Here is a 26,195-nt window from a genome sequence, read left to right on the forward strand (position 1 = left end):
ATTAAATATAAGAGACACAATGCCGACTTAAGTACAGGAAGAATGAGTCTTCCTACTGTCTATGTTTTGAGCGTTTCCTGTGTCACCAGTTTTACATTCCGATCCACCTCTGCAGGTTTACTGTATCCATTGGACCTTCTCATTGACGAAGATACACAGAAATTGCATCGGAATTAAATATAAGAGACACAACGCCGACTTAAGTACAAGATCACTGAGTCTCCTTAGGGTCTATGTTTTAACGCTTCCTGTATCACCAGTTTTACATTCCGATGCACCTCTGCAGGTTTACTGTATCCCTTTGACCTTCCCATTGACGACGAAACACAGAAATTGCATCGGATTTAAATATAAGAGACACAATGCCGACTTAAGTACAGGGAGACTGAGTATTCCTAATGTCTATGTTTTGAGCGTGTCCTGTGTCACCAGTTTTACATTCCGATGCACCTCTGCAGGTTTACTGTTTCTCTTGGATCTTCCCATTGACGATGAATCACAGAAATTGCATCGGAATTAAATATAAGAGACACAATGCCGACTTAAGCACAGGAAGGCTTAGTCTTCCTATTGTCTATGTTTTGAGCGTTTCCTGTGTCACCAGTTTTACATTCCGATGCACCTCTGCAGGTTTACTGTATCCCTTGGACCTTCCCATTGACGATGAAACACAGAAATTACATCGGAATTAAATATAAGAGACACAACGTTGACTTAAGTACAAGAAAACTGAGTCTTCTTACGGTCTATGTTTTGAGCGTTTCCAGTGACACCAGTTTTACATTCCGATGCACCTCTGCAGGTTTACTGTATCCATTGGACCTTCCCATGGACGATGAAACACAGAAATTGCATCGGAATTAAATATAAGAGACACAATTCTGACTTTGGTACAGGAAGACTGAGTCTTCCTGCTGTCTATGTTTTGAGCGTGTCCTGTGTCACCAGTTTTACATTCCGATGCACCTCTGCAGGTTTACTGTATCCATTGGACCTTCCCATGGACGATGAAACACAGAAATTGCATCGGAATTAAATATAAGAGACACAATGCTGACTTAGGTACAGGAAGACTTAGTCTTCCTACTGTCTATGTTTTGAGCGCTTCCTGTGTCACCAGTTTTACATTCCGATGCACCTCTGCAGGGTTACTGTATCCCTTGGACCTTCCCATTGACGATGAAACACAGAAATTGCATCGGAATTAAATATAAGAGACACAATGCCGACTTAAGTACAGAAAGACTGAGTCTTCCTACTGTGTATGTTTTGAGCGTTTCCTGCGTCACCAATTTTTCATTCTGATGCACCTCTGCAGTTTTACTGTATCCATTGGACCTTCCCATTGACGATGAAACACAGAAATTGCATCGGAATTAAATATAAGAGACACAATTCTGACTTAGGTACAGGAAGACTGAGTCTTCCTACTGTCAATGTTTGAGCGTTTCCTGTGTCAACAGTTTTACATTCCGATGCACCTCTGCAGGTTTACTGTATCCATTGGACCTTCCCATTGACGATGAAACACTGAAAATGCATCGGAATTAAATATAAGAGACACAATGCCGACTGAAGTACAGGAAGACTGAGTCTTCCTACTGTCTATGTTTTGAGCGTTTCCTGTGTCACCAGTTTTACATTCCGATCCACTTCTGCAGGTTTACTGTATCCATTGGACCTTCCCATTGACGATGAAACACAGAAATAGCATCGGAAATAAATATAAGAGACACAATGCCGACTTAAGTACAGGAAGGCTGAGTCTTCCTACTGTCTATGTTTTGAGCGTTTCCTGTGTCACCAGTTTTACATTCCGATGCACCTCTGCAGGTTTACTGTATCCCTTGGATCTTCGCATTGACGATGAACCACAGAAATTGCATCGGAATTAAATATAAGAGACACAATGCTGTCTTAAGGACAGGAACATTGAGTCTTCCAACTGTCTATGTTTTGCGCGTTTCCTGCGTCACCAGTTTTACATTCCGATGCACCTCTGCAAGTTTACTGTATCCATTGGACATTCCCATTGACGATGAAACACAGAAATTACATCGGAATTAAATATAAGAGACACAACGTTGACTTAAGTACAAGAAAACTGAGTCTTCTTACGGTCTATGTTTTGAGCGTTTCCAGTGACACCAGTTTTACATTCCGATGCACCTCTGCAGGTTTACTGTATCCATTGGACCTTCCCATGGACGATGAAACACAGAAATTGCATCGGAATTAAATATAAGAGACACAATTCTGACTTTGGTACAGGAAGACTGAGTCTTCCAACTGTCTATGTTTTGAGCGTGTCCTGTGTCACCAGTTTTACATTCCGATGCACCTCTGCAGGTTTACTGTATCCTTTGGACCTTCACAGTGACGATGAAACACAGAAATTGCATCGGAATTAAATATAAAAGACACAATGCCGACTTAAGTACAATAAAACTGTGTCTTCTTAGGGTCTATGTTATGAGCGCTTCCTGTGTCAACAGTTTTACATTCCGATGCACCTCTGCAGGGTTACTGTATCCCTTGGACCTTCCCATTGACGATGAAATACAGAAATTGCATCGGAATTAAATATATAAGAGACACAATGCCGACTTAAGTACAGAAAGACTGAGTCTTCCTACTGTGTATGTTTTGAGCGTTTCCTGTGTCAGTAGGGTTTACATTCCGATGCACCTCTGCAGGTTTACTGTATCCCTTGGATTTTCACATTGACGATGAAACACAGAAATTGCATCGGAATTAAATATAAGAGACACAATGCCGACTTAAGTACAGGAAGATTGAGTCTTCCTACTGTGTATGTTTTGAGCGTTTCCTGCGTTACCAATTTTACATTCTGATGCACCTCTGCAGTTTTACTGTATCCATTGGACCTTCCCATTGACGATGAAACACAGAAATTGCATCGGAATTAAATATAAGAGACACAATTCTGACTTAGGTACAGGAAGACTGAGTCTTCCTACTGTCAATGTTTGAGCGTTTCCTGTGTCAACAGTTTTACATTCCGATGCACCTCTGCAGGTTTACTGTATCCATTGGACCTTCCCATTGACGATGAAACACAGAAGATGCATCGGAATTAAATATAAGAGACACAACGCCGACTTAAGTACAAGATCACTGAGTCTCCTTAGGGTCTATGTTTTAACGCTTCCTGTATCACCAGTTTTACATTCCGATGCACCTCTGCAGGTTTACTGTATCCCTTTGACCTTCCCATTGACGACGAAACACAGAAATTGCATCGGATTTAAATATAAGAGACACAATGCCGACTTAAGTACAGGGAGACTGAGTATTCCTAATGTCTATGTTTTGAGCGTTTCCTGTGTCACCAGTTTTACATTCCGATGCACCTCTGCAGGTTTACTGTTTCTCTTGGATCTTCCCATTGACGATGAATCACAGAAATTGCATCGGAATTAAATATAAGAGACACAATGCCGACTTAAGCACAGGAAGGCTTAGTCTTCCTATTGTCTATGTTTTGAGCGTTTCCTGTGTCACCAGTTTTACATTCCGATGCACCTCTGCAGGTTTACTGTATCCCTTGGACCTTCCCATTGACGATGAAACACAGAAATTACATCGGAATTAAATATAAGAGACACAACGTTGACTTAAGTACAAGAAAACTGAGTCTTCTTACGGTCTATGTTTTGAGCGTTTCCAGTGACACCAGTTTTACATTCCGATGCACCTCTGCAGGTTTACTGTATCCATTGGACCTTCCCATGGACGATGAAACACAGAAATTGCATCGGAATTAAATATAAGAGACACAATTCTGACTTTGGTACAGGAAGACTGAGTCTTCCTGCTGTCTATGTTTTGAGCGTGTCCTGTGTCACCAGTTTTACATTCCGATGCACCTCTGCAGGTTTACTGTATCCATTGGACCTTCCCATGGACGATGAAACACAGAAATTGCATCGGAATTAAATATAAGAGACACAATGCTGACTTAGGTACAGGAAGACTTAGTCTTCCTACTGTCTATGTTTTGAGCGCTTCCTGTGTCACCAGTTTTACATTCCGATGCACCTCTGCAGGGTTACTGTATCCCTTGGACCTTCCCATTGACGATGAAACACAGAAATTGCATCGGAATTAAATATAAGAGACACAATGCCGACTTAAGTACAGAAAGACTGAGTCTTCCTACTGTGAATGTTTTGAGCGTTTCCTGCGTCACCAATTTTTCATTCTGATGCACCTCTGCAGTTTTACTGTATCCATTGGACCTTCCCATTGACGATGAAACACAGAAATTGCATCGGAATTAAATATAAGAGACACAATTCTGACTTAGGTACAGGAAGACTGAGTCTTCCTACTGTCAATGTTTGAGCGTTTCCTGTGTCAACAGTTTTACATTCCGATGCACCTCTGCAGGTTTACTGTATCCATTGGACCTTCCCATTGACGATGAAACACTGAAAATGCATCGGAATTAAATATAAGAGACACAATGCCGACTGAAGTACAGGAAGACTGAGTCTTCCTACTGTCTATGTTTTGAGCGTTTCCTGTGTCACCAGTTTTACATTCCGATCCACTTCTGCAGGTTTACTGTATCCATTGGACCTTCCCATTGACGATGAAACACAGAAATAGCATCGGAAATAAATATAAGAGACACAATGCCGACTTAAGTACAGGAAGGCTGAGTCTTCCTACTGTCTATATTTTGAGCGTTTCCTGTGTCACCAGTTTTACATTCCGATGCACCTCTGCAGGTTTACTGTATCCCTTGGATCTTCGCATTGACGATGAACCACAGAAATTGCATCGGAATTAAATATAAGAGACACAATGCTGTCTTAAGTACAGGAACATTGAGTCTTCCAACTGTCTATGTTTTGCGCGTTTCCTGCGTCACCAGTTTTACATTCCGATGCACCTCTGCAGGTTTACTGTATCCATTGGACATTCCCATTGACGATGAAACACAGAAATTACATCGGAATTAAATATAAGAGACACAACGTTGACTTAAGTACAAGAAAACTGAGTCTTCTTACGGTCTATGTTTTGAGCGTTTCCAGTGACACCAGTTTTACATTCCGATGCACCTCTGCAGGTTTACTGTATCCATTGGACCTTCCCATGGACGATGAAACACAGAAATTGCATCGGAATTAAATATAAGAGACACAATTCTGACTTTGGTACAGGAAGACTGAGTCTTCCAACTGTCTATGTTTTGAGCGTGTCCTGTGTCACCAGTTTTACATTCCGATGCACCTCTGCAGGTTTACTGTATCCTTTGGACCTTCACAGTGACGATGAAACACAGAAATTGCATCGGAATTAAATATAAAAGACACAATGCCGACTTAAGTACTATAAAACCGTGTCTTCTTAGGGTCTATGTTATGAGCGCTTCCTGTGTCAACAGTTTTACATTCCGATGCACCTCTGCAGGGTTACTGTATCCCTTGGACCTTCCCATTGACGATGAAATACAGAAATTGCATCGGAATTAAATATATAAGAGACACAATGCCGACTTAAGTACAGAAAGACTGAGTCTTCCTACTGTGTATGTTTTGAGCGTTTCCTGTGTCAGTAGGGTTTACATTCCGATGCACCTCTGCAGGTTTACTGTATCCCTTGGATTTTCACATTGACGATGAAACACAGAAATTGCATCGGAATTAAATATAAGAGACACAATGCCGACTTAAGTACAGGAAGATTGAGTCTTCCTACTGTGTATGTTTTGAGCGTTTCCTGCGTCACCAATTTTACATTCTGATGCACCTCTGCAGTTTTACTGTATCCATTGGACCTTCCCATTGACGATGAAACACAGAAATTGCATCGGAATTAAATATAAGAGACACAATTCTGACTTAGGTACAGGAAGACTGAGTCTTCCTACTGTCAATGTTTGAGCGTTTCCTGTGTCAACAGTTTTACATTCCGATGCACCTCTGCAGGTTTACTGTATCCATTGGACCTTCCCATTGACGATGAAACACAGAAGATGCATCGGAATTAAATATAAGAGACACAATGCCGACTGAAGTACAGGAAGACTGAGTCTTCCTACTGTCTATGTTTTGAGCGTTTCCTGTGTCACCAGTTTTACATTCCGATCCACTTCTGCAGGTTTACTGTATCCATTGGACCTTCCCATTGACGATGAAACACAGAAATAGCATCGGAATTAAATATAAGAGACACAATGCCGACTTAAGTACAGGAAGGCTGAGTCTTCCTACTGTCTATGTTTTGAGCGTTTCCTGTGTCACCAGTTTTACATTCCGATGCACCTCTGCAGGTTTACTGTATCCCTTGGATCTTCGCATTGACGATCAACCACAGAAATTGCATCGGAATTAAATATAAGAGACACAATGCCGTCTTAAGTACAGGAACATTGAGTCTTCCATCTGTCTAAGTTTTGCGCGTTTCCTGCGTCACCATTTTTACATTCCGATGCACCTCTGCAGGTTTACTGTATCCATTGGACCTTCCCATTGACGATGAAACACAGAAATTACATCGGAATTAAATATAAGAGACACAACGTTGAGTTAAGTACAAGAAAACTGAGTCTTCTTACGGGCTATGTTTTGAGCGTTTCCTGTGTCACCAGTTTTACATTCCGATGCACCTCTGAAGGTTTACTGTATCCCTCGGATTTTCACATTGACGATGATACACAGAAATTGCATCGGAATTACATATAAGAGACACAATGCCGACCTAAGTACAGGAAGATTGAGTCTTCCTACTGTGTATGTTTTAAGCGTTTCCTGCGTCACCAATTTTACATTCTGATGCACCTCTGCAGTTTTAGTGTATCCATTGGACCTTCCCATTGACGATGAAACACAGAAATTGCATCGGAATTAAATATAAGAGACACAATTCTGACTTAGGTACAGGAAGACTGAGTCTTCCTACTGTCAATGTTTGAGCGTTTCCTGTGTCAACAGTTTTACATTCCGATGCACCTCTGCAGGTTTACTGTATCCATTGGACCTTCCCATTGACGATGAAACACAGAAAATGCATCGGAATTAAATATAAGAGACACAATGCCGACTGAAGTACAGGAAGACTGAGTCTTCCTACTGTCTATGTTTTCAGCGTTTCCTGAGTCACCAGGTCTACATTCCGATGCACCTCTGCAGGTTTACTGTGTCCCTCGGATTTTCACATTGACGATGATACACAGAAATTCCATCGGAATTAAATATAAGAGACACAATGCCGACTTAAGTACAGGAAGATTGAGTCTTCCCACTGTGTATGTTTTGAGCGTTTCCTGCGTCACCAATTTTACATTCCGATGCACCTCTGCAGGTTTACTGTATCCCTTGGACCTTCCCATTGACGATGAAACACAGAAATAGCATCGGAATTAAATATAAGAGACACAACGCCTACATAAGAACAGGAAGGCTGAGTCTTCCTACTGTCTATGTTTTGAGCGTCTCCTGTGTCACCACTTTTACATTCCGATGCACCTCTGCAGGTTTACTGTATCCCTTGGATCTTCCCATTGATGATGAACCACAGAAATTGCATCGGAATTAAATATAAGAGACACAATGCCGACTTAAGTAATGGAACATTGACTCTTCCTACTGTGTATGTTTTGAGCGTTTCCTGCGTCACCAATTTTACATTCCGATGCACCTCTGCAGGTTTACTGTATCCCTTGGACCTTCCCATTGACGATGAAACACAGAAATAGCATCGGAATTAAATATAAGAGACACAACGCCTACATAAGAACAGGAAGGCTGAGTCTTCCTACTGCCTATGTTTTGAGCGTCTCCTGTGTCACCACTTTTACACTCCGATGCACCTCTGCAGGTTTACTGTATCCATTGGACCTTCCTATTGACGATGAAACACAGAAATTGCATCGGAATTAAATATAAGAGACACAATTCCGACATAGGTACAGGAAGACTGAGTCTTCCTACTGTCTATGTTTTGACCGTGCCTGTGTCACCAGTTTTACATTCCGATGCACCTCTGCAGTTTTACTGTATCCCTTGCACCTTCACAGTGACGATGAAACACAGAAAATGCATAGGAATTAGATATAAAAGACACAATGCCGACTTAAGTACAAGAAAACTGAGTCTTCTTAGGGTCTATGTTATGAGCGCTTCCTGTGTCACCAGTTTTACATTCCGATGCACCTCTGCAGGGTTACTGTATCCCTTGGACCTTCCCATTGACGAAAAAACACAGAAATTGCATTGGAATTAAATATATGACACAATGCCGACTTCAGTACAGGAAGACTGAGTCTTCCTACTGTCAATGTTTGAGCGTTTCTTGTGTCAACAGTTTTACATTCCGATGCACCTCTGCAGGTTTACTGTATCCATTGGACCTTCCCATTGACGATGAAACACAGAAAATGCATCGGAATAAAATATAGGAGACACAATGCCGACTGAAGTACAGTAAGACTGAGTCTTCCTACTGTCTATGTTTTGAGCGTTTCCTGTGTCACCAGTTTTACATTCCGATCCACCTCTGCAGGTTTACTGTATCCATTGGATTTTCACATTGACGATGAAACACAGAAATAGCATCGGAAATAAATATAAGAGACACAATGCCGACTTAAGTACAGGAAGGCTGAGTCTTCCTACTGTCTATGTTTTGAGCGTTTCCTGTGTCACCAGTTTTACATTCCGATGCACCTCTGCAGGTTTACTGTATCCCTTGGATCTTCGCATTGACGATGAACCACAGAAATTGCATCGGAATTAAATATAAGAGACACAATGCCGTCTTAAGTACAGGAACATTGAGTCTTCCAACTGTCTATGTTTTGCGCGTTTCCTGCGTCACCAGTTTTACATTCCGATGCACCTCTGCAGGTTTACTGTATCCATTGGACATTCCCATTGACGATGAAACACAGAAATTACATCGGAATTAAATATAAGAGACACAACGTTGACTTAAGTACAAGAAAACTGAGTCTTCTTACGGTCTATGTTTTGAGCGTTTCCAGTGACACCAGTTTTACATTCCGATGCACCTCTGCAGGTTTACTGTATCCATTGGACCTTCCCATGGACGATGAAACACAGAAATTGCATCGGAATTAAATATAAGAGACTGACTTTGGTACAGGAAGACTGAGGCTTCCAACTGTCTATGTTTTGAGCGTGTCCTGTGTCACCAGTTTTACATTCCGATGCACCTCTGCAGGTTTACTGTATCCTTTGGACCTTCACAGTGACGATGAAACACAGAAATTGCATCGGAATTAAATATAAAAGACACAATGCCGACTTAAGTACAAGAAAACTGTGTCTTCTTAGGGTCTATGTTATGAGCGCTTCCTGTGTCACCAGTTTTACATTCCGATGCACCTCTGCAGGGTTACTGTATCCCTTGGACCTTCCCATTGACGATGAAATACAGAAATTGCATCGGAATTAAATATAAGAGACACAATGCCGACTTAAGTACAGAAAGACTGAGTCTTCCTACTGTGTATGTTTTGAGCGTTTCCTGTGTCAGTAGGGTTTACATTCCGATGCACCTCTGCAGGTTTACTGTATCCCTTGGATTTTCACATTGACGATGAAACACAGAAATTGCATCGGAATTAAATATAAGAGACACAATGCCGACTTAAGTACAGGAAGATTGAGTCTTCCTACTGTGTATGTTTTGAGCGTTTCCTGCGTCACCAATTTTACATTCTGATGCACCTCTGCAGTTTTACTGTATCCATTGGACCTTCCCATTGACGATGAAACACAGAAATTGCATCGGAATTAAATATAAGAGACACAATTCTGACTTAGGTACAGGAAGACTGAGTCTTCCTACTGTCAATGTTTGAGCGTTTCCTGTGTCAACAGTTTTACATTCCGATGCACCTCTGCAGGTTTACTGTATCCATTGGACCTTCCCATTGACGATGAAACACAGAAGATGCATCGGAATTAAATATAAGAGACACAATGCCGACTGAAGTACAGGAAGACTGAGTCTTCCTACTGTCTATGTTTTGAGCGTTTCCTGTGTCACCAGTTTTACATTCCGATCCACTTCTGCAGGTTTACTGTATCCATTGGACCTTCCCATTGACGATGAAACACAGAAATAGCATCGGAATTAAATATAAGAGACATAATGCCGACTTAAGTACAGGAAGGCTGAGTCTTCCTACTGTCTATGTTTTGAGCGTTTCCTGTGTCACCAGTTTTACATTCCGATGCACGTCTGCAGGTTTACTGTATCCCTTGGATCTTCGCATTGACGATCAACCACAGAAATTGCATCGGAATTGAATATAAGAGACACAATGCCGTCTTAAGTACAGGAACATTGAGTCTTCCAACTGTCTAAGTTTTGCGCGTTTCCTGCGTCACCATTTTTACATTCCGATGCACCTCTGCAGGTTTACTGTATCCATTGGACCTTCCCATTGACGATGAAACACAGAAATTACATCGGAATTAAATATAAGAGACACAACGTTGAGTTAAGTACAAGAAAACTGAGTCTTCTTACGGTCTATGTTTTGAGCGTTTCCTGTGTCACCAGTTTTACATTCCGATGCACCTCTGAAGGTTTACTGTATCCCTCGGATTTTCACATTGACGATGATACACAGAAATTGCATCGGAATTACATATAAGAGACACAATGCCGACTTAAGTACAGGAAGATTGAGTCTTCCTACTGTGTATGTTTTAAGCGTTTCCTGCGTCACCAATTTTACATTCTGATGCACCTCTGCAGTTTTAGTGTATCCATTGGACCTTCCCATTGACGATGAAACACAGAAATTGCATCGGAATTAAATATAAGAGACACAATTCTGACTTAGGTACAGGAAGACTGAGTCTTCCTACTGTCAATGTTTGAGCGTTTCCTGTGTCAACAGTTTTACATTCCGATGCACCTCTGCAGGTTTACTGTATCCATTGGACCTTCCCATTGACGATGAAACACAGAAAATGCATCGGAATTAAATATAAGAGACACAATGCCGACTGAAGTACAGGAAGACTGAGTCTTCCTACTGTCTATGTTTTCAGCGTTTCCTGAGTCACCAGGTCTACATTCCGATGCACCTCTGCAGGTTTACTGTGTCCCTCGGATTTTCACATTGACGATGATACACAGAAATTGCATCGGAATTAAATATAAGAGACACAATGCCGACTTAAGTACAGGAAGATTGAGTCTTCCCACTGTGTATGTATGGAGCGTTTCCTGCGTCACCAATTTTACATTCCGATGCACCTCTGCAGGTTTACTGTATCCCTTGGACCTTCCCATTGACGATGAAACACAGAAATAGCATCGGAATTAAATATAAGAGACACAACGCCTACATAAGAACAGGAAGGCTGAGTCTTCCTACTGTCTATGTTTTGAGCGTCTCCTGTGTCACCACTTTTACATTCCGATGCACCTCTGCAGGTTTACTGTATCCCTTGGATCTTCCCATTGATGATGAACCACAGAAATTGCATCGGAATTAAATATAAGAGACACAATGCCGACTTAAGTAATGGAACATTGACTCTTCCTACTGTGTATGTTTTGAGCGTTTCCTGCGTCACCAATTTTACATTCCGATGCACCTCTGCAGGTTTACTGTATCCCTTGGACCTTCCCATTGACGATGAAACACAGAAATAGCATCGGAATTAAATATAAGAGACACAACGCCTACTTAAGAACAGGAAGGCTGAGTCTTCCTACTGTCTATGTTTTGAGCGTCTCCTGTGTCACCACTTTTACACTCCGATGCACCTCTGCAGGTTTACTGTATCCATTGGACCTTCCTATTGACGATGAAACACAGAAATTGCATCGGAATTAAATATAAGAGACACAATTCCGACATAGGTACAGGAAGACTGAGTCTTCCTACTGTCTATGTTTTGAGCGTGCCTGTGTCACCAGTTTTACATTCCGATGCACCTCTGCAGTTTTACTGTATCCCTTGCACCTTCACAGTGACGATGAAACACAGAAAATGCATAGGAATTAGATATAAAAGACACAATGCCGACTTAAGTACAAGAAAACTGAGTCTTCTTAGGGTCTATGTTATGAGCGCTTCCTGTGTCACCAGTTTTACATTCCGATGCACCTCTGCAGGGTTACTGTATCCCTTGGACCTTCCCATTGACGAAAAAACACAGAAATTGCATTGGAATTAAATATATGACACAATGCCGACTTCAGTACAGGAAGACTGAGTCTTCCTACTGTCAATGTTTGAGCGTTTCTTGTGTCAACAGTTTTACATTCCGATGCACCTCTGCAGGTTTACTGTATCCATTGGACCTTCCCATTGACGATGAAACACAGAAAATGCATCGGAATAAAATATAGGAGACACAATGCCGACTGAAGTACAGTAAGACTGAGTCTTCCTACTGTCTATGTTTTGAGCGTTTCCTGTGTCACCAGTTTTACATTCCGATCCACCTCTGCAAGTTTACTGTATCCATTGGATTTTCACATTGACGATGAAACACAGAAATTGCATCGGAATTAAATATAAGAGACACAATGCCGACTTAAGTACAGGAAGATTGAGTCTTCCTACTGTGTATGCTTTGAGCGTTTCCTGCGTCACCAATTTTACATTCCGATCCACCTCTGCAGGTTTACTGTATCCATTGGACCTTCCCATTGACGATGAAACACAGAAATAGCATCGGTATTAAATATAAGAGACACAATGCCGACTTAAGTACAGGAAGGCTGAGTCTTCCTACTGTCTATGTTTTGAGCGTTTCCTGTGTCACCAGTTTTACATTCCGATCCACCTCTGCATGTTTACTGTATCCATTGGACCTTCCCATTGACGATGAAACACAGAAAATGCATCGGAATTAAATATAAGAGACACAATGCCGACTGAAGTAGAGGAAGACTGAGTCTTCCTACTGTCTATGTTTTGAGCGTTTCCTGTGTCACCAGTTTTACATTCCGATCCACCTCTGCAGGTTTACTGTATCCATTGGACCTTCCCGTTGACGATGAAACACAGAAATGGCATCGGAATTAAATATAAGAGACACAATGCCGACTTAAGTACTGGAAGACTAAGTCTTCCTACTGTCTATGTTTTGAGCTTTTCCTGTGTCACCAGTTTTACATTCCGATCCAGCTCTGCAGGTTTACTGTATCCATTGAACCATCCCGTTGACGATGAAACACAGAAATTGCATCGGAATTAAATATAAGAGACACAATGCGGACTTAAGTACAGGAAGATTGAGTCTTCCCACTGTGTATGTTTTGAGCGTTTCCTGCGTCACCAATTTTACATTCCGATGCACCTCTGCAGGGTTACTGTATCCCTTGGACCTTCCCATTGACGATGAAACACAGAAATAGCATCGGAATTAAATATAAGAGACACAACGCCTACATAAGAACAGGAAGGCTGAGTCTTCCTACTGTCTATGTTTTGAGCGTCTCCTGTGTCACCACTTTTACATTCCGATGCACCTCTGCAGGTTTACTGTATCCCTTGGATCTTCCCATTGATGATGAACCACAGAAATTGCATCGGAATTAAATATAAGAGACACAATGCCGACTTAAGTAATGGAACATTGACTCTTCCTACTGTGTATGTTTTGAGCGTTTCCTGCGTCACCAATTTTACATTCCGATGCACCTCTGCAGGTTTACTGTATCCCTTGGACCTTCCCATTGACGATGAAACACAGAAATAGCATCGGAATTAAATATAAGAGACACAACGCCTACTTAAGAACAGGAAGGCTGAGTCTTCCTACTGTCTATGTTTTGAGCGTCTCCTGTGTCACCACTTTTACACTCCGATGCACCTCTGCAGGTTTACTGTATCCATTGGACCTTCCTATTGACGATGAAACACAGAAATTGCATCGGAATTAAATATAAGAGACACAATTCCGACATAGGTACAGGAAGACTGAGTCTTCCTACTGTCTATGTTTTGAGCGTGCCTGTGTCACCAGTTTTACATTCCGATGCACCTCTGCAGTTTTACTGTATCCCTTGCACCTTCACAGTGACGATGAAACACAGAAAATGCATAGGAATTAGATATAAAAGACACAATGCCGACTTAAGTACAAGAAAACTGAGTCTTCTTAGGGTCTATGTTATGAGCGCTTCCTGTGTCACCAGTTTTACATTCCGATGCACCTCTGCAGGGTTACTGTATCCCTTGGACCTTCCCATTGACGAAAAAACACAGAAATTGCATTGGAATTAAATATATGACACAATGCCGACTTCAGTACAGGAAGACTGAGTCTTCCTACTGTCAATGTTTGAGCGTTTCTTGTGTCAACAGTTTTACATTCCGATGCACCTCTGCAGGTTTACTGTATCCATTGGACCTTCCCATTGACGATGAAACACAGAAAATGCATCGGAATAAAATATAGGAGACACAATGCCGACTGAAGTACAGTAAGACTGAGTCTTCCTACTGTCTATGTTTTGAGCGTTTCCTGTGTCACCAGTTTTACATTCCGATCCACCTCTGCAGGTTTACTGTATCCATTGGATTTTCACATTGACGATGAAACACAGAAATTGCATCGGAATTAAATATAAGAGACACAATGCCGACTTAAGTACAGGAAGATTGAGTCTTCCTACTGTGTATGCTTTGAGCGTTTCCTGCGTCACCAATTTTACATTCCGATCCACCTCTGCAGGTTTACTGTATCCATTGGACCTTCCCATTGACGATGAAACACAGAAATAGCATCGGTATTAAATATAAGAGACACAATGCCGACTTAAGTACAGGAAGGCTGAGTCTTCCTACTGTCTATGTTTTGAGCGTTTCCTGTGTCACCAGTTTTACATTCCGATCCACCTCTGCATGTTTACTGTATCCATTGGACCTTCCCATTGACGATGAAACACAGAAAATGCATCGGAATTAAATATAAGAGACACAATGCCGACTGAAGTAGAGGAAGACTGAGTCTTCCTACTGTCTATGTTTTGAGCGTTTCCTGTGTCACCAGTTTTACATTCCGATCCACCTCTGCAGGTTTACTGTATCCATTGGACCTTCCCGTTGACGATGAAACACAGAAATGGCATCGGAATTAAATATAAGAGACACAATGCCGACTTAAGTACTGGAAGACTAAGTCTTCCTACTGTCTATGTTTTGAGCTTTTCCTGTGTCACCAGTTTTACATTCCGATCCAGCTCTGCAGGTTTACTGTATCCATTGAACCATCCCGTTGACGATGAAGCACAGAAATTGCATCGGAATTAAATATAAGAGACACAATGCGGACTTAAGTACAGGAAGATTGAGTCTTCCCACTGTGTATGTTTTGAGCGTTTCCTGCGTCACCAATTTTACATTCCGATGCACCTCTGCAGGTTTACTGTATCCCTTGGACCTTCCCATTGACGATGAAACACAGAAATAGCATCGGAATTAAATATAAGAGACACAACGCCTACATAAGAACAGGAAGGCTGAGTCTTCCTACTGTCTATGTTTTGAGCGTCTCCTGTGTCACCACTTTTACATTCCGATGCACCTCTGCAGGTTTACTGTATCCCTTGGATCTTCCCATTGATGATGAACCACAGAAATTGCATCGGAATTAAATATAAGAGACACAATGCCGACTTAAGTAATGGAACATTGACTCTTCCTACTGTGTATGTTTTGAGCGTTTCCTGCGTCACCAATTTTACATTCCGATGCACCTCTGCAGGTTTACTGTATCCCTTGGACCTTCCCATTGACGATGAAACACAGAAATAGCATCGGAATTAAATATAAGAGACACAACGCCTACTTAAGAACAGGAAGGCTGAGTCTTCCTACTGTCTATGTTTTGAGCGTCTCCTGTGTCACCACTTTTACACTCCGATGCACCTCTGCAGGTTTACTGTATCCATTGGACCTTCCTATTGACGATGAAACACAGAAATTGCATCGGAATTAAATATAAGAGACACAATTCCGACATAGGTACAGGAAGACTGAGTCTTCCTACTGTCTATGTTTTGAGCGTGCCTGTGTCACCAGTTTTACATTCCGATGCACCTCTGCAGTTTTACTGTATCCCTTGCACCTTCACAGTGACGATGAAACACAGAAAATGCATAGGAATTAGATATAAAAGACACAATGCCGACTTAAGTACAAGAAAACTGAGTCTTCTTAGGGTCTATGTTATGAGCGCTTCCTGTGTCACCAGTTTTACATTCCGATGCACCTCTGCAGGGTTACTGTATCCCTTGGACCTTCCCATTGACGAAAAAACACAGAAATTGCATTGGAATTAAATATATGACACAATGCCGACTTCAGTACAGGAAGACTGAGTCTTCCTACTGTCAATGTTTGAGCGTTTCTTGTGTCAACAGTTTTACATTCCGATGCACCTCTGCAGGTTTACTGTATCCATTGGACCTTCCCATTGACGATGAAACACAGAAAATGCATCGGAATAAAATATAGGAGACACAATGCCGACTGAAGTACAGTAAGACTGAGTCTTCCTACTGTCTATGTTTTGAGCGTTTCCTGTGTCACCAGTTTTACATTCCGATCCACCTCTGCAGGTTTACTGTATCCATTGGATTTTCACATTGACGATGAAACACAGAAATTGCATCGGAATTAAATATAAGAGACACAATGCCGACTTAAGTACAGGAAGATTGAGTCTTCCTACTGTGTATGCTTTGAGCGTTTCCTGCGTCACCAATTTTACATTCCGATCCACCTCTGCAGGTTTACTGTATCCATTTGACCTTCCCATTGACGATGAAACACAGAAATAGCATCGGTATTAAATATAAGAGACACAATGCCGACTTAAGTACAGGAAGGCTGAGTCTTCCTACTGTCTATGTTTTGAGCGTTTCCTGTGTCACCAGTTTTACATTCCGATCCACCTCTGCATGTTTACTGTATCCATTGGACCTTCCCATTGACGATGAAACACAGAAAATGCATCGGAATTAAATATAAGGGACACAATGCCGACTGAAGTAGAGGAAGACTGAGTCTTCCTACTGTCTATGTTTTGAGCGTTTCCTGTGTCACCAGTTTTACATTCCGATCCACCTCTGCAGGTTTACTGTATCCATTGGACCTTCCCGTTGACGATGAAACACAGAAATGGCATCGGAATTAAATATAAGAGACACAATGCCGACTTAAGTACTGGAAGACTAAGTCTTCCTACTGTCTATGTTTTGAGCTTTTCCTGTGTCACCAGTTTTACATTCCGATCCAGCTCTGCAGGTTTACTGTATCCATTGAACCATCCCGTTGACGATGAAACACAGAAATAGCATCGGAATTAAATATAAGAGACACAATGCCGACTTAAGTACAAGAAAACTGAGTCTTCTTAGGGTCTATGTTATGAGCGCTTCCTGTGTCACCAGTTTTACATTCCGATGCACCTCTGCAGGTTTACTGTATCCCTTGGATCCTCCCATTGACGATGAACCACAGAAATTGCATCGGAATTAAATATAAGAGACACAATGCTGACTTAAGTAATGGAACATTGAGTCTTCCTACAGTCTATGTTTTGAGCGTTTCCTGCGTCGCCAGTTTTACATTCCGATGCACCTCTGCAGGTTTACTGTATCCATTGGACCTACCCATTGACGATGAAACACAGAAATTTCATCGGAATTAAATATAAGATACACATCGTTCACTTAAGTACAAGAAAACTGAGTCTTCTTACGATCTATGATTTGAGCGTTTCCAGTGTCACCAGTTTTACATTCCGATGCACCTCTGCAGGATTACTGTATCCATTGGACCTTCCCATTGACGATGAAACACAGAAATTGCATCGGAATTAAATATAAGAGACACAATTCCGACTTAGGTACAGAAAGACTGAGTCTTCCTACTGTCTATGTTTTGAGCGTGTCCTGTGTCACCTGTTTTACATTCCGATGCACCTCTGAAGTTTTACTGTATCCCTTGCACCTTCACAGTGACGATGAAACACAGAAATTGCATAGGAATTAAATATAAAAGACCCAATGCCGACTTAAGTACAAGAAAACTGGGTCTTCTTAGGGTCTATGCTATGAGCGCTTCCTGTGTCACCAGTTTTACATTCCGATGCACCTCTGCAGGGTTACTGTATCCCTTGAACCCTCCCATTGACGAAAAAACACAGAAATTGCATCGGAATTAAATATATGACACAATGCCGACTTCAGTACAGGAAGACTGAGTCTTCCTACTGTCAATGTTTGAGCGTTTCCTGTGTCAACAGTTTTACATTCCGTTGCACCTCTGCAGGTTTACTGTATCCATTGGACCTTCCCACTGACGATGAAACACAGAAAATGCATCGGAATAAAATATAAGAGACACAATGCCGACTGAAGTACAGGAAGACTGAGTCTTCCTACTGTCTATGTTTTGAGCGTTTCCTGTGTCACCAGTTTTACATTCCGATCCTCCTCTGCAGGTTTACTGTATCCATTGGATTTTCACATTGACGATGAAACACAGAAATTGCATCGGAATTACATATAAGAGACACAATGCCGACTTAAGTACAGGAAGATTGAGTCTTCCTACTGTGTGTGTTTTGAGTGTTTCCTGCGTCACCAATTTTACATTCCGATGCACCTCTGCAGGTTTACCCTATCCATTGGACCTTCCCATTGACGATGAAACACAGAAATAGCATCGGAATTAAATATAAGAGACACAACGCCTACTTAAGAACAGGAAGGCTGAGTCTTCCTACTCTTTATGTTTTGAGCGTCTCCTGTGTCACCACTTTTACATTCCGATGCACCTCTGCAGGTTTACTGTATCCCATGGATCTTCCTATTGACGATGAACCACAGAAATTGCATCAAAATTAAATATGAGACACAATGCCGACTTAAGTAATGGAACATTGAGTCTTCCTACTGTCTATGATTTGAGCGTATCCTGCGTAACCAGTTTTACATTCCGATGCACCTCTGCAGGTTTACTGTATCCATTGGACCTTCCCATTGACGATGGAACACAGAAATTACATCGGAATTAAATATAAGAGACACAACGTTCACTTAAGTACAAGAAAACTGAGTCTTCTTACGGTCTATGTTTTGAGCGTTTCCAGTGTCACCAGTTTTACATTCCGACGCACCTCTGCAGGTTTATTGTATCCATTGGACCTTCCCATTGACGATGAAACACAGAAATTGCATCGGATTTAAATATAAGAGACACAATTCCGACTTAGGTACAGGAAGACTGAGTCTTCCTACTGTCTATGTTTTGAGCGTGTCCTGTGTCACCAGTTTTACATTCCGATGCATCTCTGCAGTTTTACTGTATCCCTTGCACCTTCACAGTGACGATGAAACACAGAAATTGCATAGGAATTAAATATAAAAGACACAATGCCGACTTAAGTACAAGAAAACTGAGTCTTCTTAGGGTCTATGTTATGAGCGCTTCCTGTGTCACCAGTTTTACAATCTGATGCACCTCTGCAGGTTTACTGTATCCCTTGGACCTTCCCATTGACGATGAAACACAGAAATTGCATCGGAATTAAATATAAGAGACACAATGCCAACTTAAGTACAGAAAGACTGAGTCTTCCTACTGTCTATGTTTTGAGCGTTTCCTGAGTCACCAGGTTTACAATCCGATGCACATCTGCAGGTTTACTGTATCCCTTGGATTTTCACATTGACGGTGAAACACAGAAATTGCATCGGAATGAAATATTAGAGACACAATGCCGACTTAAGTACAGGAAGATTGAGTCTTCCTACTGTGTATGTTTTGAGCGTTTCCTGCGTCACCAATTTTACATTCCTATGCACCTCTGCAGGTTTACTGTATCCATTGGACCTTCCCATTGACGATGAAACACAGATATAGCATCGGAATTAAATATAAGAGACACAACGCCTACTTAAGAACAGGAAGGCTGAGTCTTCCTACTGTCTATGTTTTGAGCGTCTCCTGTGTCACCACTTTCACATTCCGATACACCTCTGCAGGTTTACTGTATCCCTTGGATCTTCACATTGACCATGAACCACAGAAATTGCATCGGAATTAAATATAAGAGACACAATGCCGACTTAAGTACAGGAACATTGAGTCTTCCTACTGTCTATGTTTTGAGCGTTTCCTGCGTCACCAGTTTTACATTCCGATGCACCTCTCCAGGTTTACTGTATCCATTGGACCTTCCCATGGACGATGAAACACAGATATTGCATCGAAATTAAATATAAGACACACTATTCAATCTTAGGTACAGGAAGACAAAGTCATCCAACTGTCTATGTTTTGAGCGTTTCCTGTGTCACCAGTTTTACATTGCGATGCACCTCTGCAGGTCTGCTGTATCCCTTTCAATTTCCCATTGACGACGAAACACAGAAATTGCATCGGATTTAAATATAAGAGCCACAATGCCGACTTAAGTACAGGAAGACTGAGTATTCCTACTGTCTATTTTTAGAGCGTTTCCTGTGTCTCCAGTTTTACATTCCGATGCACCTCTGCAGGTTTACTGTCTCCATTGGATCTTCCCATTGACGATTAATCACAGAAATTGCATCGGAATTAAATATAAGAGACACAATTCCGACTTAAGCACAGGAAGACTGAGTCTACCTACAGACTATGTTTGAGCGTTTCCTGTGTCACCAGTTTTACATTCCGATGCACCTATGCAGGTTTACTGTATCCATTGGACCTTCCCATTGACGATGAAACACAGAAAATGCATAGGAATTAAATATAAGAGACACAATGCCGACTTAAGTACAGGAAGAATGAGTCTTCCTACTGTCTATGTTTTGAGCGGCGTTTCCTGTGTGACCAGTTTTACATTCCGATCCACCTCTGCAGGTTTACTGTATCCATTGGACCTTCTCATTGACGAAGAAACACAGAAATTGCATCGGAATTAAAAATAAGAGATACAACGCCGACCTAAGTACAAGAACACTTAGTCTTCTTAGGGTCTATGTTTTGAACGCTTCCTGTGTCACCAGTTTTACATTCCGATGCACCTCTGCAGGTTTACTGTATCCCTTTGACCTTCCCATTGCCGACGAAACGCAGAAATTGCATCGGATTTAAATATAAGAGACACAATGCCGACTTAAGTACAGGGAGACTGAGTATTCCTAATGTCTATGATTTGAGCGTTTCCTGTGTCACCAGTTTTACATTCCGATGCACCTCTGCAGGTTTACTGTTTCTCTTGGATCTTCCCATTGACGATGAATCACAGAAATTGCATCGGAATTAAATATAAGAGACACAACACCGACTTAAGAACAGGAAGGCTGAGTCTTCCTACTGTCTATGTTTTTAGCGCCTCCTGTGTCACCACTTTTACATTCCGATGCACCTCTGCAGGGTTACTGTATCCCTTGGACCTTCCCATTGACGAAAAAACACAGAAATTGCATCGGAATTAAATATATGACACAATGCCGACTTCAGTACAGGAAGACTGTGTCTTCCTACTGTCAATGTTTGAGCGTTTTCTGTGTCAACAGTTTTACATTCCGATGCACCTCTGCAGGTTTACTGTATCCATTGGACCTAACCATTGTCGATGAAACACAGAAAATGCATCGGAATAAAATATAAGAGACACAATGCCGACTGAAGTACAGGAAGACTGAGTCTTCCTACTGTCTATGTTTTGAGCGTTTCCTGTGTCACCAGTTTTACATTGCGATCCACATCTGCAGGCTTACTGTATCCATTGCATTTTCACATTGACGATGAAACACAGAAATTGCATCGGAATTACATATAAGAGACACAATGCCGACTTAAGTACAGGAAGATTGAGTCTTCCTACTGTGTATGTTTTGAGTGTTTCCTGCGTCACCAATTTTACATTCCGATGCACCTCTGCAGGTTTACTGTATCCCTTGGACCTTCCCATTGACGATGAAACACAGAAATAGCATCGGAATTAAATATAAGAGACACAACGCCTACTTAAGAACAGGAAGGCTGAGGCTTCCTACTCTTTATGTTTTGAGCGTCTCCTGTGTCACCACTTTTACATTCCGATGCACCTCTGCAGGTATACTGTATCCCATGGATCTTCCCATTGACGATGAACCACAGAAATTGCATCAAAATTAAATATGAGACACAATGCCGACTTAAGTAATGGAACATTGAGTCTTCCTACTGTCTATGATTTGAGCGTATCCTGCGTAACCAGTTTTACATTCCGATGCACCTCTGCAGGTTTACTGTATCCATTGGACCTTCCCATTGACGATGGAACACAGAAATTACATCGGGATTAAATATAAGAGACACAACGTTCACTTAAGTACAAGAAAACTGAGTCTTCTTACGGTCTATGTTTTGAGCGTTTCCAGTGTCACCAGTTTTACATTCCGACGCACCTCTGCAGGTTTACTGTATCCATTGGACCTTCCCATTGACGATGAAACACAGAAATTGCATCGGAATTAAATATAAGAGACACAATTCCGACTTAGGTACAGGAAGACTGAGTCTTCCTACTGTCTATGTTTTGAGCGTGTCCTGTGTCACCAGTTTTACATTCCGATGCATCTCTGCAGTTTTACTGTATCCCTTGCCCCTTCACAGTGACGATGAAACACAGAAATTGCATAGGAATTAAATATAAAAGACACAATGCCGACATAAGTACAAGAAAACTGAGTCTTCTTAGGGTCTATGTTATGAGCGCTTCCTGTGTCACCAGTTTTACATTCTGATGCACCTCTGCAGGTTTACTGTATCCCTTGGACCTTCCCATTGACGATGAAACACAGAAATTGCATCGGAATTAAATATAAGAGACACAATGCCAACTTAAGTACAGAAAGACTGAGTCTTCCTACTGTCTATGTTTTGAGCGTTTCCTGAGTCACCAGGTTTACATTCCGATGCACCTCTGCAGGTTTACTGTATCCCTTGGATTTTCACATTGACGGTGAAACACAGAAATTGCATCGGAATGAAATATTAGAGACACAATGCCGACTTAAGTACAAGAAGATTGAGTCTTCCTACTGTGTATGTTTTGAGCGTTTCCTGCGTCACCAATTTTACATTCCGATGCACCTCTGCAGGTTTACCGTATCCATTGGACCTTCCCATTGACGATGAAACACAGATATAGCATCGGAATTAAATATAAGATACACAACGCCTACTTAAGAACAGGAAGGCTGAGTCTTCCTACTGTCTATGTTTTGAGCGTCTCCTGCGTCACCACTTTTACATTCCGATACACCTCTGCAGGTTTACTGTATCCCTTGGATCTTCACATTGACGATGAACCACAGAAATTGCATCGGATTTAATATAAGAGACACAATGCCGACTTAAGTACAGGAACATTGAGTCTTCCTACTGTCTATGTTTTGAGCGTTTCCTGCGTCACCAGTTTTACATTCCGATGCACCTCTGGAGGTTTACTGTATCCATTGGACCTTCCCATTGACGATGAAACACAGAAATTACATCGGAATTAAATATAAGAGACACAACGTTTAGTTAAGTAAAAGAAAACTGAGTCTTCATACGGTCTATGTTTTGAGCGTTTCCTGTGTCACCAGTTTTACATTCCGATGCACCTCTGCAGGTTTACTGTATCCATTGGACCTTCCCATGGACGATGAAACACAGATATTGCATCGAAATTAAATATAAGACACACTATTCAATCTTAGGTACAGGAAGACAAAGTCATCCAACTGTCTATGTTTTGAGCGTTTCCTGTGTCACCAGTTTTACATTGCGATGCACCTCTGCAGGTTTGCTGTATCCCTTTCAATTTCCCATTGACGACGAAACACAGAAATTGCATCGGATTTAAATATAAGAGCCACAATGCCGACTTAAGTACAGGAAGACTGAGTATTCCTACTGTCTATTTTTTGAGCGTTTCCTGTGTCTCCAGTTTTACATTCCGATGCACCTCTGCAGGTTTACTGTATCCATTGGATCTTCCCATTGACGATGAATCACAGAAATTGCATCGGAATTAAATATAAGAAACACAATTCCGACTTAAGCACAGGAAGACTGAGTCTACCTACAGACTATGTTTGAGCGTTTCCTGTGTCACCAGATTTACATTCCGATGCACCTATGCAGGTTTACTGTATCCATTGGACCTTCCCATTGACGATGAAACACAGAAAAGGCATAGGAATTAAATATAAGAGACACAATGCCGACTTAAGTACAGGAAGAATGAGTCTTCCTACTGTCTATGTTTTGAGCGGCGTTTCCTGTGTGACCAGTTTTACATTCCGATCCACCTCTGCAGGTTTACTGTATCCATTGGACCTTCTCATTGACGAAGAAACACAGAAATTGCATCGGAATTAAAAATAAGAGATACAGCGCCGACTTAAGTACAAGAACACTGAGTCTTCTTAGGGTCTATGTTTTAAACGCTTCCTGTGTCACCAGTTTTACATTCCGATGCACCTCTGCAGGTTTACTGTATCCCTTTGACCTTCCCATTGCCGACGAAACACAGAAATTGCATCGGATTTAAATATAAGAGACACAATGCCGACTTAAGTACAGGGAGACTGAGTATTCCTAATGTCTATGATTTGAGCGTTTCCTGTGTCACCAGTTTTACATTCCGATGCACCTCTGCAGGTTTACTGTTTCTCTTGGATCTTCCCATTGACTTTGAATCACAGAAATTGCATCGGAATTAAATATAAGAGACACAACGCCGACTTAAGAACAGGAAGGCTGAGTCTTCCTACTGTCTATGTTTTTAGCGTCTCCTGTGTCACCACTTTTACATTCCGATGCACCTCTGCAGGTTTACTGTATCCCTTGGATCTTCCCATTGACGATGAACTACAGAAATTGCATCGGAATTAAATATAAGAGACACAATGCCGACTTAAGTAATGGAACATTGAGTCTTCCTACTGTGTGTGTTTTGAGCGTCTCCTGTGTCACCAGTTTTACAGTCCGATGAACTCTGCAGTTTTACTATATCCCTTGCAGCTTCACAGTGACGATGAAACACAGAAATTGCATCGGTATTAAATATAAAAGACACAATGCCGACTTAAGTACGAGAAAACTGAGTCTTCTTAGGGTCTATGTTATGAGCGCTTCCTGTGTCACCAGTTTTACATTCGGATGCACCTCTGCAGGGTTACTGTATCCCTTGGACCTTCCCATTGACGAAAAAACACAGAAATTGCATCGGAATTAAATATATGACACAATGCCGACTTCAGTACAGGAAGACTGTGTCATCCTACTGTCAATGTTTGAGCGTTTCCTGTGTCAACAGTTTTACATTCCGATGCACCTCTGCAGGTTTACTGTATCCATTGGACCTAACCATTGTCGATGAAACACAGAAAATGCATCGCAATTAAATATAAGAGACACAATGCCGACTGAAGTACAGGAAGACTGAGTCTTCCTACTGTCTATGTTTTGAGCGTTTCCTGTGTCACCAGTTTTACATTCCGATCCACCTCTGCAGGTTTACTGTATCCATTGGACCCTCCCATTGACGATGAAACACAGAAATAGCATCGGAATTAAATATAAGAGACACAATTCCGACTTAAGTACAGGAAGGCTGAGTCTTCCTACTGTCTATGTTTGAGCGTTTCCTGTGTCACCAGTTTTACATTCCGATGCACCTCTGCATGTTTACTGTATCCCTGGGATCTTCGCATTGACGATGAACCACAGAAATTCCATCGGAATTAAATATAAGAGACAGAATGCTGACTTAAGTACAGGAACATTGAGTCTTCGTACTGTCTATGTTTTGAGCGTTTCCTGCGTCACCAGTTTTACATTCCGATGCACCTCTGCAGGTTTACTGTATCGATTGGACTTTCACATTGACTATGAAACACAGAAATAGCATCTGAATTAAATATAAGAGACACAATGCCGACATAAGTACAGGAAGAATGAGTCTTCCTACTGTGTATGTTTTGAGCTTTTCCTGCGTCACCAATTTTACATTCCGATGCACCTCTGCAGGTTTACTGTATCCATTGGACCTTCCCATTGACGATGAAACACAGAAATAGCATCGGAATTAAATATAAGAGACACAACGCCTACTTAAGAACAGCAAGGCTGAGTCTTCCTACTGTCTATGTTTTGAGCGTCTCCTGTGTCACCA

The sequence above is a fragment of the Schistocerca nitens genome, chromosome 5 (genome assembly GCF_023898315.1).
Source record: "Schistocerca nitens isolate TAMUIC-IGC-003100 chromosome 5, iqSchNite1.1, whole genome shotgun sequence".
NCBI classification, from domain to species: domain Eukaryota; kingdom Metazoa; phylum Arthropoda; class Insecta; order Orthoptera; family Acrididae; genus Schistocerca; species Schistocerca nitens.